This window comes from Rhamphochromis longiceps, linkage group LG7 (assembly GCF_057381845.1).
Source record: "Rhamphochromis longiceps isolate RC_006_pf linkage group LG7, R_longiceps_female_GT1.1, whole genome shotgun sequence".
Classification (NCBI taxonomy): Eukaryota; Metazoa; Chordata; class Actinopteri; order Cichliformes; family Cichlidae; genus Rhamphochromis; species Rhamphochromis longiceps.
In genome coordinates, this window is record NC_140563.1 from 11,226,607 (window position 1) to 11,246,756 (window position 20,150).

General features: G+C 40.2%; 1 protein-coding gene across 8 annotated transcripts in view; it reads left to right on the forward strand.

The window, feature by feature from the left end:
• Positions 1–12,659: 12,659 nt before the first annotated feature.
• The window catches only part of mef2aa (myocyte enhancer factor 2aa), a 67,831-nt gene continuing 60,340 nt past the window's right edge, over positions 12,660–20,150 (forward strand). For 2 of the 8 annotated variants that reach the window (XM_085412149.1, XM_085412145.1), the window contains exon 1: positions 16,816–16,995. The gene's annotated coding sequence lies outside the window, so the exon portion shown is untranslated. Of the gene's footprint in view, positions 12,903–16,814; positions 16,996–18,389; positions 18,561–18,602; positions 19,514–20,150 lie in introns of those variants that run through there. The other 6 variants (XM_085412151.1, XM_085412150.1, XM_085412146.1 and 3 more) reach the window with 5 other exon arrangements.

Sequence of the window (20,150 nt, forward strand, 5' to 3'; positions counted from 1 at the left end):
GTGCTGATTTTGTCTGTTTATCACATTTACCTGTACTTACCTTTGAGGTTTAGCCAGTGATGACTTTTCAAGGTTTCAAGACAGAGCTGTTGGTTTTATAGGTACAATGACTTTCTACAGCAGAGTTAAACACATGATACTCATTACAGTAGGGCATCTAGGGAGAAAGGAGCACGGAAATCTGGAAGGGCATATCACAATGTCCTTTCCTTCTCTGTCACTTTGTATTGCTTGGATTTATTATTATAAACCAAAGTTTATAATAATAATAAAAAAATGAACAAGGTGTTTTGTTTAACCTTAAGCTATTTAAAAGTTTAATGGACTTTAAACAGGTAGTGTTGCTGATAAAATCTGCGAGCAGTATGCTGAATGCTAAGTATAACCACGGAATTAATAAAGTTATTGATACATTCATTCCTCTTAGCAGTTTTTTCTAAACTCTCCATCAAGCATATGGGTGGATTTGTGCTTGTGCTACAGCTGCCCATGTTTACCATCCTCCACCTCAGGCTCTTTCCACTGAGAGAAAGATGCTGGCTAGGGTGCAACTCTGCAAATCCCACCTGGATGTGGCATTTGTAATAAACAACCTAGGGGCATGGCTGCTATCCTTTCTCTTCACTCCCAGTGCTCTTCCTGAAGATCCTTCAATGCTGTTTATAGGCTCCTGAACAGCCTCTAATTTGTATCTTGATCACTGGCTTATAAACTGTTCTTATCCCAAGTAAGACTATGGGTAATATGTGAGACGGCTGTTTCCTGCATGCTCTCTTTTTCCTTGCCTTTCACACGCACATGCACTACACTCTTATTCACTGTGATAGCACATGAGGGGGAAGATATAGTTATTCAGGGAATTATCTGCCTCATTGGTGCCATATCTCATCCCATGCGTTTGTGCCAAATGGCCATGTTTCCATGGAGCCTGCCTGTGTTTACTGTGACGTGCCATGGCAGGGCCCTTTCTGGTACAGAGGGACTTAGTGCACAGCAGTGGAGGGTATTTCAGTCCCCGTCTGGAGTTTTGGGGCTTACTTTTCCAGCTCTCCCCTCTTCTCCCACCTGCTCTCCTTGCTGTTCCTTCACTGGGTGCCTGTGTGGCAGTATGCTGGTGCTCCTGGCCCTGTTCTTAGACAGACAAGGCTAATTGAAAGGGAAGGCTGCTCTCTGCTGATCAGCTCTGACAGCAGTGTCTTGCCAGAGGTGGGTGTGCCACCCCATGCTGAGTTTTCACAGCAAAATAACAGTGCTGTCGTGAAAAAACATAGACCATGCCACAACTACCCGGGCAACTTGCCAGGGGAGCCAGATGAATTTTGCGGACATAAGAAAGAGGGGAAGCCCACTTTTTCTGCTTTACGACTTCAGGGAGGAGAGCTGTGCCAGCATTTAGTGGAAATCTAACAGGCATTTCTGTCATTTCTTCCAGGGCTACAAACAGATAACGTCGTGTCTTCTTTTTTTTTAAAAGACTGCAACAGCTAATGATCATGTTTGATCACAGATGTACAGTCTCATTTGCACTGCGTTCCACTGTTACGGAATAAAGGGCTCACTCAAATTTAAATATTCATTAATAACTTCAAGACCTCATCCCTGAAATTCCCCTGAGGTTAGAACAAAAAATATAAATTGAAGAGATATCAAATACTCATTTGCCACAAAAAGCTGAAGCTTAGCAGCATAACTACAGCTCTTTAGAAACTGGTCTTCATGTGTTTTGACTGGTTGTCATGTGCAAGTAATCAAATCTTTTAAGTCAAAGCGAGATAGTCTCAACAAAGCATTTCTTTTCCATTTGCTTCAGGTTCTTCTTAACACCTCTTCTTAACTTTTGTGATGTGTCTTAGGCCGCTTGCAGGTCCAACCCACTGCCAATATCGGAGGTGCCACTTTTCAGTGTGACTTAATGCACCAGGACAGGCTGGGACCCCTCAGCAGGCCCATCATGGACAGCTGTGATTACTGCTGACAATAATTTATGGTCCCCTCTGATTGAAAACATGAGAGCTGGAGATTGAAAGACTGGTGTGGAGTCAAGGCACCACCTTAAGATATAAAACTGAGGCCGCAGCTGCTGTCAGAAGCAGGACTCCTGCCAAGCTCTGCAGGCCTTCTGCCCATACAGACAAACACAAGCTCTCATTTCTCTTTGTTTTCTCTTCCTTTCTATTTTCATTCCTTCATCTCTTGGCCTAGTCTCAGCCCTCCTCTGCTTTGTTTCATGTGTAATACTCATATGCTACAGGCATATTTTAGGCACTACTTTTCACTTTATCTATATCATAGTGAATGTTCATTTTATCATAAGAAATATTTGATCAAATAAGATTTACTTTGCCAAGGTAAAAACTACAAACTCTTGCCAGTCTTGTAGTACAGGTTGTACAAATATGTAAGGCATGGCACAAAATAATAGACATTTCATGAAGGGAGGTAAAAATGTATATTGTGATAATATGACTAATGTTGAGGAATGCTGTTTGCAATAACTGCAAAATGAAAGAGGAACAAGCACCCTGGCTGATCAGGTGTCTGTAGTATGAGATTTTCCAGCCATGAGATTACCCCTCTAATCCTAACAATAGCACTGTGCAGCTGGTTTGAACAACTTTCTGCACCATTGTTTATGTTGTCATCCCTTCTCGATTGTACTCGTGAGAAGTAACCAATTTAGTGGATTTACATTTACTATTTCAATGCCATGCCCAGGGATAAGGAAAGCATGTGTGTTTGTACCATTGTGGGTTTTTATTTTTCTAAAGGAAGCCTTAAACCAAATAGAAGGAGTAGCAAAGCTTCTAAGGATATAATGCTGAAATTAAACAATTCCTGGATTCCTTAGAAAAAGATTCAGATTATGCAGAATCAAATCAGATCTAAACACCACTAAGTAAAAAGAGGAAACTGTTTTAATTTTCCAAAGTGCGGTATGCTAATTAGAGAAATGTGTGTTTGCTCAATACAGTGTGTGCACAATGTAAGATAATAATGATAGAAAATAAAGTGATACATGTTTTGTGGTCATGTTTAAAGGTCTCAAAATCTACCACTTTTGCCTCTTGGCAGCTAGAATATGTTTTGGCCCCCCAGAGTTCATGAATTGGATAAGCAGCAGAAAATGGATGGATGGATGGATGGATGGAAATACCTACACAAACAACCTGTTTCCATTTGAAACATATTGTCATTAACATATTTTAAAATGTTTGCATTCAGTCATATAGAAGCTGTGTAAAAAGTATACATTCACCAGCCATTTCATTCGGTACAGGTGTTTAACTGCATGTTGATGTAAATATGAAATCAGCCATGGCCGACATCTCTGTTAAGACCAGAGATCTGAGAACTCTTGCCTTTCTAAGTTTATAGAAAGGCAACAGTCACTCAAATAACAACTTGCTACAACCAACATATGCAGCAGAATATCTCTAAATGCACAAGTAGATGGGCATGGATTTACAGCAGAAATATGTGTCAATAACAAAAAAATAAAAATAAGCACCTTGTGAATCTATGCCATGAAGAATTAAGGCAGTTCTGGAGTCAAACCTTTTAACAAGATGTGCCTACGAAAGCAGCTGGCTAGTTTATATATTTACAATATGATGTAATTTTCTACCACTGACTCATTTTGCCACTCTGCTACCTGTTTGTGTAAAAATAGCACCTCAATCTAAGGATGAAATATGTTTCCTCTCAGAGCACAATGGGTTACAAAAAACTCAGAGTTAAGTGAACAAGAGAGGGAATGGAATCTCCCCAAAATTTAAGACACGCTGCTTTGTTGTAATTTTTAGACGTCTCCGTTCACATGGCTACTGGATTTAAAAGGGAAAAAAAAACACACACAAACATGTACTGACTGCACTGAGCTATCCACTGATACAACAACGTGACAAATGAAAGAGATGAAAACAGTACAAAGTTAATGATATAACTTGAATCTGCCTGGTATGCTATGCTCTGTTCATTTACTCCAGTATGTGTTGAGACAGGCTTTAGTATCCCATGACAGGCATTAGAAAAAATGGTGGAAAATCAACTTTGTTTTGGGCAGGGAAAAATTGTGTGGAATTTGCTGTACAAATACAAAATGTTTCTTTAAGGACTAGTTTGTGGGTGTGTTTGGAATTAACACCAGTACAGCAATAACCGTGCACAAACAGTACATGAATATGACTGATGATAAATCATTTCAAGAGTAGGAAAAGTATCTATTATGTGCTGTGCGAGGAAATTTCTTGTATAGTATAGTAAGTACTTTAAAAAAAAATCAAATTTAGGTTGTGGTCATGAATCCTTCCTGTAATAATGATGGACAGTTTAACAATTGGAATAAAATGGATTATGTATGTGTATGTATGTGTATTCATATATTTCTGCCTCCTTTGCTATGTCTCACAAACGGAGGACAAAAGGAAATGAAAAACTCTGTTAAATGGTGCCAGATGACTTATTAATGATTTTTAAAAATACACATTATAGTATTAGAGAGAAAAAAAGAGAGATTCAGAAAGTGGAACTGACATTATGGCAGAGTTGCAGTTTTTTTGTTGCAGTGTTTGTTGCTGGTTGCTTGATGTTGTACAGCTCACAGAAGGCTGATACTATCAGACTTGCTATATCCTTTTCTCTCTCATCTCTCTCCCTCTCTCCCCCTCCGCCTTCCTTGCTCACATTCACTCTCTGCCACCTGCACACACTCGCATACGCACACAACGATGGCATAAAAAAGACTGCTTTCTGATGAATAAATTTGTATATTTTAGAACCTATCCCTGTTTCAGCACATATTCTCCAGAGGCCCTGCCTTCTTCTCTCCTGAGTTCCCCTGCAACCCAGTGGAGTCATTAGTCTGCTTGCTGTGTTGAACTCTTTAATCATCTGTGTGTTACATAAAAAGAGGACTATTCCTCAGTGACACACAACGGCATGCTCAGCTTGGTTGGGGTTTGCTTTGATGTGTATAGGCTGTTGTGTTGTGTCTGCTATAGGCTTCTTCAGACTCAGTTTTTCCATTTCTCTGTGGAGGTGAGATAAGATGTCAGTCTTCCTCTTGTTGCTGTAAAGATGTGACTGCGGCTGTATAGTTTGCTGCTAAATAAGAGCATCAAGCCTGTGTAGACATACATACCACTGCAGTGTAGTCTAAGGTTTGCCCCTGTTCTTATGGTTCCTTGAATATGTAAACATTTTTTCCATGTGATGAACGTATAAGTGATTTGCTTGCACGCTGATCGCTCACATCTTCGACAGATAAGACTAAAGCAGTGAACAGTTACTCCACCATAGTTTTATATAGAAATAATTTTTTTCTCTCCTGAAACTTAATGTACATACTCAAACACACCCACATGCTCATATACAGTGCATGATGAAGCATCAGTGTTCCATGGGGATGTAGGCAGGCGCCTGCTGCTGTGGTATCAGGTTGCAGGTCTGTCCGACACAATGTTGAGGAGTTGCCCGGGGGCTCGACCTGAAAGGGCAGAACAATGGAGCCGCAGTGCAGACGGAGCAGCAGAGGGCACGGCAAGCCGATCTGTCAGCCTGGCAGAGCTGCGCTCTCTTCTCCGGCCTCAGACCTTCTCCTTGCACATACAATGGAGGGTGGGAGGTCAAGAGCAAGAGGAAATGGTGGGGAATTCCCAGCATTCTATAATAAAATGGAGTCCTCTATTTTGGTGACTATAGGAATAGGACATAGGCTACACCCAGAATTTGTAACAACTTTCAACGATTACAGTGAAGTCATTTCTGTGGCTCAGCGTTGCAGCTGGAGACAATTTATGGGTCAGTGGTCACTGCTCATAACTTTTGTGCAAAATTGTCTGGCTTGTCTTTGTGACAGCTGAACTTGCAACACGAGGCTAATACTGCACTGTCGCCATGGTTATCACAACAAGTTACTAGACAATCTGGTTATAAATGACATTTTCAAAGAGTCGAATGTTTTTTTCAGTATTGGTCACTTTTTGTATGTTTTGGAATGCTGTAAAGGTTGTCGTGAGGCACATCTAAATAGACACTAAATCTAATCACCTCAAGCCATGACATCCAGGAAAGCTGAATATATGTGATCTCCTTAAAGGATATCAGTTTAAACCAGTTTCCCCGTGAATATATTCAGAACATCTATGATATCTCCACTCTCTGCTTTTATCTATCATCCACATGCACTGCCCCCAATCTTTTCAGGGAGGAAAAAGCATTTAGTCAGGGTTGTGTACAAACCAAGGTCCTGAAGTCCGCTACCCTCACAGTGGTGACTAAGGGGGGCTAGTGAAAGCCAGATTTTGTAAAAGCTCTTAATAAGACACAGTGTGATATATAAGCCCGCAGGCGGCAAAGCTCTGTGTGCAAACACTTCAACCACTCGTGTGATAGGGCATGTGTGTATGGAACAGTGAATGGCCTAACAACTCTGTTATTTCACACGCGACCCTATTTGGCCTCTCTGATATCCTTAATTTGGTAGCTGAATTTGATATAGTGCTGCAAATATTTGCCTAGGCACATTTACTCTGTTTGCCTGGTATGTTACGATAAACAAACCGCAATGGTGTACTGAATGTAATAAATGTTAAACAGTGCATGCAATTATATACTTCACATATCTGGCTCTCCACACTGAAAGCAGGCTTTGTGGACCTGAGCTCTATTTTGACAGATCGTTATTCCCCTTCCTGACCACCAAGGGTCACATTCAGAAATTAACCGTTTATGAGATGCTCAGGGTAGATTACAAATTTTAGCCTGTATTTAAGTGCAGCCTGTATTTAAGTGCAGCCTGTACTCTGTCTAAGATACCTTAGACAGAGTACAGTCATGAAAAAAGGAAGTTTTTTGCAAGAGTCCAGTTTTTTGCAGTACTGTTAAAAAACAAACAAAAAAAGCAACAACAACAAAAAAAAAAAAAACTGTGCATAGGAATTAGGGGGTAAGTAGCGGCCAGGTGCTGCTAATCAACTGCACTTGATTAATTAATTATCAGCCAGTGTGAGTACCTCGATAAAAGCAGACATTCTGGCAGTTTGCTGGTCTGGAGCCCACAAATGTGCGTTAACACAGTGTCACAATCTTCTCTGGAGTGGACGTCACAGCAATTTACCCAAAGGTCAGACCATACAACGCTCAGAGTAACTGCAGGAAAACCCCAAGAGCTCTTAGACTCTACAGGCCTCCCTTATCATGTTAAATATTAAAGATCATGAAAGTACAATTTGAAAAAGATTGGACAAGTATGGCTTGTGTGAAAGGGTTGCCAGGAGAAAGGCTCCTCTCTCTAAAAAGAACATGGCAGCACAGTTTAGGTTTTCAAAGTTGCATCTGAGCAAACCACAAGACTTCTGAAACAACGTCCTTTGGACACACAAGATCAAAGTGCACCACAACACAGCATATCAGTACCTCATACCAATTGAAAAGCGTGGTGGTCGAGGGGTGACGATTTGGGCTTTTAAGGGTTTTTTTTGTAGCCACAGGACCTGAGTACCTTGAAGTTACCGAGTCAATCATGAACTCTGTATACCAAAGTCTTCTAAAGTCAAATGTGAGGCCATCTGTCTGACAGCTAATGGCTGAAACTAGGTCATGGACAATGATCTCAACCACCGCAGCAACTCTACAAGCCAAAAGGTTGAAGAAGAAAAGAATCACTGTGCTACAATGACCTAGTCAAAGACCCCAGCCCGACTGAAACACTGTGGCAGGACCTTAAGAGACCAGTGCATTAATGGATGTCGATTAACTGTAGCAAAACTGAACAGAAACTTTAGCCAAAATTCCTTTGCAGCGACGTGAGACACTGATAAAGTCATACAGAAAATGATTACTACAAGTTATTGCTCCTAAAGGTCTTTTCCACAAGCTATCAAATGTCCTGCGTGCTTATGTGTAGTTTGTTTTTAACAGGACTGCATAGAGTCATACAAAATCTTTCTTCTTCACGTGACCGAACGTACTGCATAACCAATCCAACGATCTAGAACCAAACGCAGATTTAAACACAGACTAGTGAGGGCACAGATTAAAGTCCCAAATTTGAATGAACTCAGCAGAGGGCATGCACACGAAGGCGGTCTGCACTGTAACTAAAGCAGTCAGGTAGCAAAAACACTCCAAGGTTCCAAAAACACACAATGCATAAAGATCCTGCAAGATACTAGCAAATGCACTCGTCAAGGTGCAAGCAGAAATCACAAAAGAGAGACTCAGGGTAAAGATTAAAAAAACACACACACACAGGACTTTCTAACAACCAAAAAAAACTAGCAGAAAAACTAATCAAAGTGCAGACGTAAAACCATCTGAAACAAGTCAGATGCTTTGATCTCTTTTCTAAATATTGGATTTAGACCTGAGCTTCAGAGCCATGCGTGGTCTTTTCTTCTGCCTTTTTAAACTAAAACTATTTGTTGTTTGCGCTTTTTCCTTTTGCTCACCTTAACTGAACAAACTGGGCAATGGCAAGTTAAGGCCTATATGTTACTCAACAAGTTTTATCATATCGGCTTACTTTCGCCTCTCCCTTTATATAAACGCCCTTCCTCCTCTGCTATTATTCCTATTATGAACATGATGCTGCAGTAAAATCCAGATGAGAGATTTTTTGTGTCAGGGTTCGATAGACTTTTGCTGCAAGAGATCAAACAGGAAACTGCACAAAATATCACATGGCACTCACAACTAATGCAAATATAGCTTTGAGGACTAACTCTCGCCTCACCGACGCAGAATGGCCCTTCCTGCGTGATGTTTTAAACTGAAGCACTATTGCGCAATACATTGTTACTGTCGGGAGTGTTTTTCTCTTGATGTTAAGCTTCAAGTCAAAATCAACTGATCGTACTGTGAGAAGATTCTGGGCGTAATAGCCTGCTACTCTGCTACCACTGTGATTAATTACCTCAAATTCAGCCTCAGAATGGAAGGAGTCAGTGTGCGTGATCGGTGGAAAGTGGGGCATCAGCAGTCAGCTGTATTTGGATTATAAGTCAACATGGTTTGTGCTACCTGCTGAATCAGCCGTTTCTGCGTGAGGACAGTGAATGATCTTAATCCTGTATGTCTAGGTAACCTTCTCTGCACGAGGACGAATGCAAGAGTAGCACAGTTTATGGTCTTGCAGTAAGGCTGCCATACTGCATAAACAGCAAAGAAAGTCGTGTTTTAGTGCTGCAACTTTGTACCATTTTCTGTGAGTATACAATCTGCAGTTTCAGGGGGCACAGGTAGTTTCTTTTACTTCTTGATAGTTGTTCTGAAGTAAGCTTTTCTCGGGACGGTGACAGCTTGCAGCACTGGTGTGTGAGGAGGAGAAGACAAAGCACTCTGTTCTCTGAGGCTGTGTGTGATTAATGACAGAGGTGTGTGTTGCAGTGGGCACCCTCGGAGCAGCTACAGATCAGTCTTCCTGTAAGACAAATCTGACAACCCACCGCCCCACCTGCTACCCCCTCGTACCATCAAACCCTCAGCTTCTTGCAGCCAAGTGCACCCAGTGCGACATTGCACTCATAAATCATCCTAAACAAAGCATGTTTAATCTGTGACGCGCAGGCCTGACACGCAAATTTATTACCTGTTGTAGGAAAACTGCACATGTCCCAGTGAGTCAAGCCTCTATTTACCTTTGAGAAACCAGTAAAATACTGGAAAGACAAAGTCCGCAACAAAGGAAGATGATGATGGCAATGTCTTTCGGGCTGAATTCGGGAGACAAAGCCTCGCTTTGCTCAACCATCGAGCTGCCTTTTCATGGTGGATGACATGCTTGCACGACTTTCTCGACTGCACATGCCAAAAAGATTTAGGGATTTTTCTCAAGCACATTTGTAAAACATGAATACCAAATTATCTCTTGTGGATTAGAGTTGGATAGCTGCTGTATGCCTGGTGTGAGTCATAATGCTTAGTGAGAACTGGGCACCTACTACCTTCAAATGCATGTTAGGGTAGCTTTTTAGGAACTCTGCAGTAATAGAGCATTGTGAAGGAAAATGTAATTGTGCTTAAAGAAAGCAGTTTAGCAGCAACATATGTAAACAAACCAGTAAACACAAGTTAGTAATGGCATTTCAAATTATATGCTAAATTAGAGTCTGCTGTTAAACAGCATTTGGATCAGAATGGAGGACACTGTCTTCTTTAAATCCTGCCTACAGGTACTGTACACTGAGAGTAGATTTAGATATCTTTTGGCTTTCCTGCTATACAGTCTGACAAATTCAATTACAGTAGCATTAGCTTGATGTGCAATCGTAACTAAAATGCCAAGGAGAACTGGCTGAAAGGCAGGAATTAAAGTGGTTTCTCCCACACATTCCCTTCCGCAGACTCCCCTGATCCGTCTCGTTCTCAACATGTCTTTTCACTGGAAATGGTGGGAATGAGAAGTGATGGCACCTGCTCACTGGCTTTGGCAATGTCAGAAACTCACACGTACACAGACACGCTCGCACACGTTTTTGCTTATGATGCAATCATCGAGTCAGAAAATCTGTGAAATTAGCCAACAGTGAACTGCCCGAGTACAAAATCATCATTTGCACTCATAGAAAATTAAAGATTTATTAAAAAAACAAACCCTGAAAGTACTTCGAATGTTTTCTTCTACTAATAAGTGAGATCCTTAGGTGGATGTTAAGAAAAAACCCCACAATATGTTTGTGAAATCACTCAGTAGTACGTGGCACTGTTAATCATTTGAGTCATTCCAGGTGATTAATTAAATTGATATTGGAGACAAAATGAATAATGGCAAGAGCAGATTAATTCCTGACCTTGTTCAATTTTTAATGAGCTCAGTACAATTGAGACTAAATTTCAGAAATGGAACTATAGACTTGTGTGAATATTGCAGATAATTAAAGAACTTGCATTATTATCCAAATCTCTGCACATCTGCTGGAAAAAGGGGGTCTATCAAGCAAACAAGACAGAATGGATGTTTGAGCTACTCCCTCTTGCAGCTGATAAGCATTCAGTAGTGCGATAAACAGAGACGAATACATTAAGAAACCCAAGAGACTGATAATCTCAAGAGGGATCATCAGCTCATCATAAGGACCTTTGTATGCTGTCGTTCTCTGCCTCAGGAACTGCTCAACAAAACTACTGCAGAGTGTCAAAGTTGTACAGAAGTGAGACATAACAAGCGAGAAACATCACAGAACTCTTGCAAAGTTATACCTGTCATTATTTCTATAGAGCAAATAAACCGAAACCGCAGCGTCTTGCTTTGCGCAGAAAACATTTGATTGCTAGCTGACCATTAAGCCTAAGCGGGCACCTTTCTCCAGACCCACATTCACTGGAGTGCACGTATATCGTGTTAGCTACTCCGCTCTCCTCAGCAAACTTGTATCCTAAGGAATTTAGTTTCAAGTGTCACCTCTTCACATTAACAGTTGTCTGCTATTTGGAGCTTGAATGCCTTGGTTACTTTTAATTACAGTGGGTAATGAGAGAAGACTTTCAAACTGTGAGACACGGAGTATTTTTAGATCTCGATCTTGATTATCTAACACATTGCTGCGGTCGACTCAGATATGACTTTGTTGGAAGACTTTCTGTACCATTAATATGATTAAAATCAGCCTGGAGGAAAAGCTGTAGCACTTTGAAAAAAATATAATTTCAATCAATCGACACTTTTCTATGATGCTGTTAAATCTCTTCCGAGACTGAAAGTATTTTCATCTTATGCAACTCTGTTACTTTCACATTTAATAAATAAACTTATTTGGTGGTTATTTAAGAAGGTATACTACTGTTTTTCTAATGGTTGACTTATATATCAGAGTCATTATAAGTGTAGTTATTCAGTTATATCAGTGATATTCAGCATGACAGTTTTTAGCAGTGCATGTCCCATGACTAAGGTGTAATGCGCAGCGAGGAGAGAACCGGTGATTGGTGAGGAGTGTTGAGGGGTTTTAGAACTGTTGTTTTAATGAGCCTCAGATAATGAAATGTTATTTTAGATCCTTGTAGTCTGACTGCTGTCTTAGGAAATTGTGTGACTTTGAGTTCTGTTTGTGTTTTTCTCATTTACAACACAAGCATCTATTTCTTTCCTCGCGATCATAAGATAGATCAGACTTGACTTGTACGGCTTAATAAAGCTAGCTGCATGCATTTTTTAATTGGAGAGTGTCTGGGTCTATTTGTGGTCTGGCGCAATGTAAGTTGGAAATGCCAGCTGTCGGCATCAAAACCCTGCTGGAACAAACCATTATTTGGCATGTCCGTTCAGCTGGTTGAAATGCATCACTTGCTGTGTCATATGTGTAAAAAAAAAAAGCTGCTTAATTGATAAAGGCAAACAAACGTTTGATATATGAGAAAAATATTGTGACTTGTGACTTGTTTCACTCAAAAAAAACAAACTCTCTCATGAACTACATTAGCATTCACTCTTTAAAAAACTGTTTGTGTTAGAAAAAAATAGTTTTTTATTCTTATGATCCTTTTCACAGAGTAGGGGGGTTAAAAAAAAGTCCTCAACACCTTCATCTGTGAAGCTATGACTGACAGCTGTGGCTGGTCTAGAGAGCCGTGAGCCAAGCCCCATCACATAATGCATGCCCGACATGTCTATGTCCATCTGGGGTCCTACCCTTCAAACCACTGCCCCTTGCTCTGTGCCGGCAGAGAGACCAAGGGACAAGAGAAAGAACAGGGTGTGAAGACGGGCCTCGTAGGGCTCTGAGGGAAGCATCCAAAGCCAGCTGGTCTGGCTTTGAGGTAAATCAGTGGGTAGAGTGACACAAAGCAGCAGAAAGAAGACTTGTGGGCAGAACGGAAAGAAGAAAAAAGGAAAGTCAATGCTTGCAGAAGGAAAGGTGGAGATTGGAACAGCAGGTTCTGTGAAGGCGCATGTAGAACAACAGGTAAGACACAGGTGTCACAAAGGGCTTGAAGTCCTCACTCAGGATGTGAAGCGAAATGTGATGCTAATGTCATTTTAAGTTTTATCTCCCATCCAGGATAATATGGGTTGCACATAGCTTTTCATATATTAGTCTACTGCTTTTTATTGGATTAAACTGACACAGGTAATGCAGATCACTACAATGATGTTCTTCTGTATTCTTAATAGCAGAAGATTTTGTTGTTGTTTGTTCTTTTTTGCTAGCCTCAGTTTGAGATGATGGTAACACACGTTAACGCAAAAGTGCTGCTAAGGTGATATCTTAGAACTTAGATATATAAGAACTAGGGGTGCAATGATACTTGTATCAATATTGAACCGTTCGATACAGTGCTTTTGGTTCGGTACGCATATGTATCGAACAATACAACATTTTTTATTTGTTTTATCAACTTTTCTTCTGACGATGCTGTCTGTGTTGAGCGCTCAGTGGATCTGCGCCTACTCCGCCTAGGCTGCACTGTCGAGTGCAGATCCACTGAGCGCAGCACAAGCTAGCAAGACAGAAGCTAAGCTCGTCGCAACATGGCAACTGCCTCAACGCTACCCGAAACTGAACCTCCCCCACCCTCATTCAGATCTGGCGTTTGGAACTATCTTGGTTTTCATGTGAAGCATGACCCTGGTGCATCATGGACAAAAGTAAAACAGTATATCGGATGTGTCACGCAATGCTCAAGCTGTGGGAACTAGTGCGTTAGCGCAGTTAGCTTGTTAACCTGTTGACGCTGTCCAGCCCCAAGCACGGGGTGATCCGTGGCAACTTGTTAACGGAGATTTGCCGCATTATGGCGTTAATGTCATTTTAACGAGATTAACGCTGACAGCGCTAGTGGGAACACAACGAATATGACAGCACATTTACACCGACATCATCCTAGTGCAAAGTGGAAGTAGACAAAAACAACAAGCACACATGCTACAAACTTTACCCGAGTCATTTAGACAGCAGTTAGCACATGAGTCTCCTTATGGGGACCTGATATGTTTAATATGCTGCTGAGAATATACCCCAGAAGAAGCGTATAGTATAGCTTTTATTTTGGAAAGAGTCATTTCTCTGTAATAAACTCTCTTTTCCCAAGATGAGTGATTTCTCGATCAGATCGATTAATTTTTTTTATTTTGTTGTTTCAGCAACATTAAATTTAAAAACTGTACTTTTGAGTTAAAATATATATTTATAATTTTAATAAATGATAATTTAAAAAGGCATGAACATTTTGTTTGTATCGAAAAAATATCGAACCGTGACACCAAAGTATCAAACCGAACCATGAATTTTGTGTATCGTTGCACCCCTAATAAGAACCAGCTGGAACTCATAAAGGATCACGACAAAGCTGAAACAATGCTGATTTTTGTTTTGGTTATGAGATGTAATATTGTTGTACTAACAATGTAGTAGTACTAATCTTCTAATAACAGAATACCACACATGAGTCGCTAACAGATTCAGTCACTTTGAAAACATACATCATATATTATGTAATATATTATACCACTTTTATATGCTACAATATATCAAAGAGGGTTGAACTTTTACCACACAGACAACATAATAATACTTATTAAAGTACACAAAGTATATGTTCTTCTCTGTCTGGATAAAGAAAAGAAAAATCTTTTCAAAGATAGATCTCGCACCAGCATTGTTATAATATAAGCACTGCTGGGTGCAAAATATTCATTTTTTGCTATTGACTACAATTTTCAGCCATCCAGAAATTACAGGAAAGGCTTCAATGACTTCATCAAAGTGTAACAACTGCATGAATTGCTCATTAGACTAAAAGTACTTCAATATTTAACAATCAAAACAGAACAAAACAAAACTTGCTAACCCTGTCATGTGGTGCTTATAAATACATAGTAAATTTGGGAAACACACAAAAAATAATAATTAAATGGCCTCCCACGAAAGAACAACCAGAAATGTACGTTACCTGGCAATATGATGTTATGATTTAAAATGCTAGCATGATTTTCAGAATCAAATGGTAGGGCAGTGTAAATCAACAGCTGTAGATAGAATGGAAACATTATTACTCCCTTTTTGTTTAAGGACTTATTCTAAAATTTAATTTCATCACTTTGGCTTTTTTTTTTTTTTGGTTTTTTGGCACGGAGGGAGAAGTCTTGAGAAAAGTCTTGAGAAAGACAGGGTTTCTTTAGTGCTGATCCAATTCAGTTTAATAAGGTGGTGGGGGGTGGGGGATGTTGGAGCATATTCCAGGATACAGTGTGGACAGGTCACAAGTCCATGATAGAATGAAACTAACTGATTTGCCATTTAATCTGTTAGTTTGCTGTTTCTTGGCCTAATTATTCCAAGGCTGTGACATTTTGTGTTTTAATAGTTTTTTTTAAAGGTATGTTGACTTCTTGCTTTAGACTTATGAGGAGTCAGGAGGTCCCAGGAACACTAAACACAGCCTTTCTTTTTACAGCTCAAACTAACTGGTGACTTAGATAACACAATGCACCACAGACGAAACAAACACTAATCAACTTTGTACAAAACCCTCTCCGTCATTCCTGAATAAGTATAAAATGTTTCATCATAGCACCATCAAACCATACAGTGTGTTTGCAGAGATACAAAATTGCTGCTCTGACTACCATTTCTAAAGTATTTAGAGGAAGTGAAAACATTCAGACACTGAAAGTTTGGTTACTCCTTGTGATCTAAAATTGATTTTATCAGCTGTATATTAATAAAAATGTGCTACCCAAAAAGCTATTGTATATGAAAGAGTGATTCTATTCCTTCACAAATAGATAATGTAGTTTAATGTGTAAAACTTTTGTGAGACTTCTGGGTTTCACTCTTAGAAAGACTGAGGATTCAGGAAGTGGATCCTTTAATAAAGCAGCAAAACCACAAAAGGATATCAAGGACATTCTTTCATTTATGTTTTTAATCTTGGAGGGGAAAAGGGTTATTATGCTAACAAATGTAATTATTTTAAAATGAATAATTAACTTGTGTGAGGCGTAACCTGGCGTACCTTGTTAAGACAGAGTTTATGTTAACCTGCTGTTGGGTAGTAAGACATCAAGAAATAAATCTTATGCGATAAATCTATAAAGTAAATTGTAGCTAGAATAGTTTCTTGGTAAATACAGTCCAAGTTCGTATTTAAAATAGAAGAAAAGGGTCCTTCTATTCAGGCTCCATTTCAAACCAGAAAGCCCTGTTAGCTTCAAACAGCTTTAAACTGCCACATTTAATCGTAATAGCCACTCATTTGTAAATTTGCTCCAGAATCAAGTCTATCAAATCTATAATAAACGCATAATTGCAAGAGAAAATGACACCTGCCTCCAAACGCCAGTATAAACAGCGGGGCGGGCCACTCGCCACTACAGCCCCTGCTAGCCACACCTCCTGTGACGATGACCCCCGCAAATACACGTGACATGCCCGTATGGGAGTCACGAAGGTCCCGCCTTCCCGCTCCGATTAGCTGCTCACGGGGCGCTGCGAGTTTTCATCGGCCGACGGAACTGCCCTTCAAACCGAATTCCATCGCTGTTGTCTTAGAGATATGACGTCAAATGTAGTTTGTAATGAGGCCGAGGCCAGTGAGTTCGGAAAAGTAGCTTTTTAAATAAAAATGCGCCTTAAAGGAAGAGGAATTGAGGACATGCTTCTATAATTGTTTTCTTTGATTTTGTACAATTTTTTGAGGGGGTAGTTCCATGTCTGAAAATGAGCACAAAATGGATTAATGTTCACCTCACATGAATGTTGAAGTTTAAAAACAAAACACTGTTTAGACAGCTTGTTCTCTACATGTTTTGACGCTGTGTGTGAGAGAGATAGTGGAGAGAGAGAGAGAGGGAGAGAGAAAGGAGGGAGTGGGGGGCAGAGGCAGTTCGTCAGATGAGGGGAGGAGTCTCACTGACAAGAGGGAGACTGGCTTTTCTGAGTTTGTCAGCTCCCCCTAAAATAGCAGTCAGCGTGTAAATGTGAACTGAAATTACGTTTATCCACTGGAGTCACCGATATAGAGTGTCTATATACAGCGACTGACTTGGGAGTAAAGGTGAGTAACGGAAATAGAAACAATGTTGCGGAGTGTGGCAGCGATACTGTAGCTACAGTGAGAGTGAGTGTAGAAAAGCGCAAGAGGGAGACGTAGAGTGTGGATTTGGGAGACATTAGGAGACATCTATCTATCGTATCCTAATAACATGTAGCTTTTGCGAGAAGAGAGCGTAAAAAGTGGCGTCATTTAATATAAGTCACACTTGGTAATTAGTCGCTTTCCGTGTCGTAAAATACCCAAGTGTCGTATTTTGGGAGGGTGTAGCTAGACGCGCGCGCTGTTGATATCTGTCAATTGTTAAAAACTTTTATAGGACTCATCTCTAAGCCGGTAATAAGTTGTACTAGAAGCTCGACTACATGGTCGGTTTGTCAATTGTGAGTCTTAAAACTCACACAGATTCTGACTTGTTGTCCAGAGTGTGAAATGATTAGCCATACTTTGTAAAACGGGCGAGTCTCCTGGGGGAAAATAGTAATCAGTGTGTATATAATAACACTGTTGAGCCATCACACTGACAACATCAGGCGAGCTCACACGGTGACAGTGGTAATAAAAAAGTTGTCTGGCGTGAGTTTACTGCAGATTGTATGTTTTCCTTAAACACCTAACCTCCTTTAATAAAAAAAAAAAAAAAGTAAAATAAAATACATTTTATGTATGCAGGTATTTTTTAATTTGTAGATGTACAGCATTATAACGTGAATAAACAAACTTTTTCTTTCATTAGAGCAATTGGCATGATAAAAGTCAAAGCTGAGGTAGTTGCCTATATTGTATATGTATACATATATGTACTATATATTTTCATAGTTAGTTGAAATAGATGAAGGGATATGCGACTGGTTAAAACTGAAATATGCTCAGCCAAAGCGTGCCCAATCAAGTGAATTGATGTGAGATATTTTAGATGATCTTTGACCTTAAAGATTTCTCCCTGGTTAATAAGTTCACTTGAAGGTGACACATTTTATGCATTTAAGTGACAGGCATAGTGACAGGGGCATCGCACCTTTAAGTTAAGCTGCATAAGGATCTTTGGCCAGCGGAGATTGTGCGAGAGAACCTTTGCTGCCTGGTGTTTCTTTGAATCTCTGGCACTCTGGTGACCTTAACCCCTGGCCAGAGTGGGAAATGGCCAACGGTAACCTGACCTTCTCAAATGTTTCTAGTGTATGCTACACCCTGCATAGCTCATTAATATTGCACAGAAGGAGTAGTTTTTATTCAGTTGAAACTGAAAATAAGACTTGAAATTGTCCTGATTTTATAAGCTCATTCATGAGTGGATCTACTGTGTGGAAAATATTTGGTTGTGCTTCACATTTGAACGTATAAACTGCCTTTTGTGTGGATAAAACCCAGCAAAATCAAACTTATGTTTTGCCGTGTTGAAAAAAACCCCCCTCTGTATGTTGCATGCATATATAAAACGTGACTTTGTCTTTACCACAGTTGTAACTATTTTACTGCTTACAGTATATTACCCCCTTATCAGGTTGAACTAATGACAAATTTCATTGTTTTTCTAGGGGCACGAGTTGTTACAGCAGCATTAAAGGGTACTTGCATTTTCTCACTGTCCTTTTTGTGCTACCGCTACTCTGAAAGCATGCACGTTACCGTACCAGCTGGTTGCCAGTGATTTCTAAAGCAAAGCATTAAAGCACCCTCCAATCTGCAGTCATTAGCTTCTGTGCTGCCCCAGGCCTCGCCAGTAATGGGCCTTGTTGCTCATGATCTACATCACGTGACCTCCTGTGTCTAATGTGTGGATGAGGGATTTTTTCATCGTGCTGAAATGAATATCATTTTAACAATTTATGTCATGTATTAGTCAAAGGAATGAGTATGAAGGCACAGATAGGGCTGCCGTAAATGTCTTTCTCACGTGCGCTGTGAACTGTTGCACTAACCTCAGAGACCTCAAATGTTCTATAGCGTCCATTAGACAAGCACACAGAAAGCTTTGATAATATGAGAGTTTTGTCCTGTATTTATTTAATCGTTATGGCTGGTATTGCACAATGACTACCAGTGTTTAGTAACTGTTTTAGCCTTGTTATATGGGATGTTTGTGTGCCCCTGCATGCCTGTGTAAATGTGCGTAAGCGCTTGTTTGCGTCTCAGCACAAGTTCTCAGTGGAAAGGGAGAAATGAGAGGTGGTGACGGTGCGAGGAATGGGCAGCTGCAGCATCTTTTACTGCACTCCTCATCCCACTTCAATCTCAGTGTCTCAGCTTCTCCTTCCAGGAGAAATGTGGAGTGTGTGGGCGAGTCGGATCTGCAATTAACGCCGGTTGTCAGAAGGAGAATGCTGGCGTTTACACGATGCCTCTGAATCACTGAGTGAAAGTCTTTTCTCCTTCACTCTCCTCCTCCCAGGACATTTTTTTTTCAAGGAGGACAAAACAGCAGAGAGCTGAAAGCCAAGGATGCATTGAATAAAAAATAAGAGATAGAAGCTGAACATTCTTGGCCCGTTAAAGAGGATAGTGTTTCTCTGGTTGTTTGGTAAGCCAAGCTGTTCTTTTATGCTGCAGATTTCTTAAGAAAATTAAGGCCCTTATGGCTATTATAGTATTATACAGTGTAGTTTGATTGCTATATTTATTTGAAATTTCTTGCATGGTTATTTACCTGTCTGTGTTTTGAATCCCTAGTTTTATTTTGTGAATCCTTGAAGTTGTGTCTATACCAGGCTAGTTATTAACTTTAAACTCATTATACTGTGTTCTCTAGCACCCCCAACACCGCTCCAGCTGTGTGAGTTGGTTTGGTCCGTTAAACTTGCTACAAGATACTGAGTCTGTTCACTGACGGCAATTAGCTTGAGGCGACACTTTTTTTAACGCACAGTTGTCTTTTCTCTGTTTTTCTTCTTTGCACGGCTATCGTTCTTTTAAATTTGTGGTATGCTTTTTTTTCTTTGCAAGAACTTGAATTAATATCTATGTTTAAAAGAGTCAGATGCATAACAATAATCAGTCTTCCTAACTAAAACATCTTAGCGTGATTCATTGTTTGTTGGAACTCCTTACTGGAGCTGTATCATCAGCATGGAGATTCCAGCGTTCCTCTGTGAGACCTGGAGGTTGGATGCAGAATCTTGAGCCTGGGAGATAATGTTTTAGGCTACAGCTAACTGTAG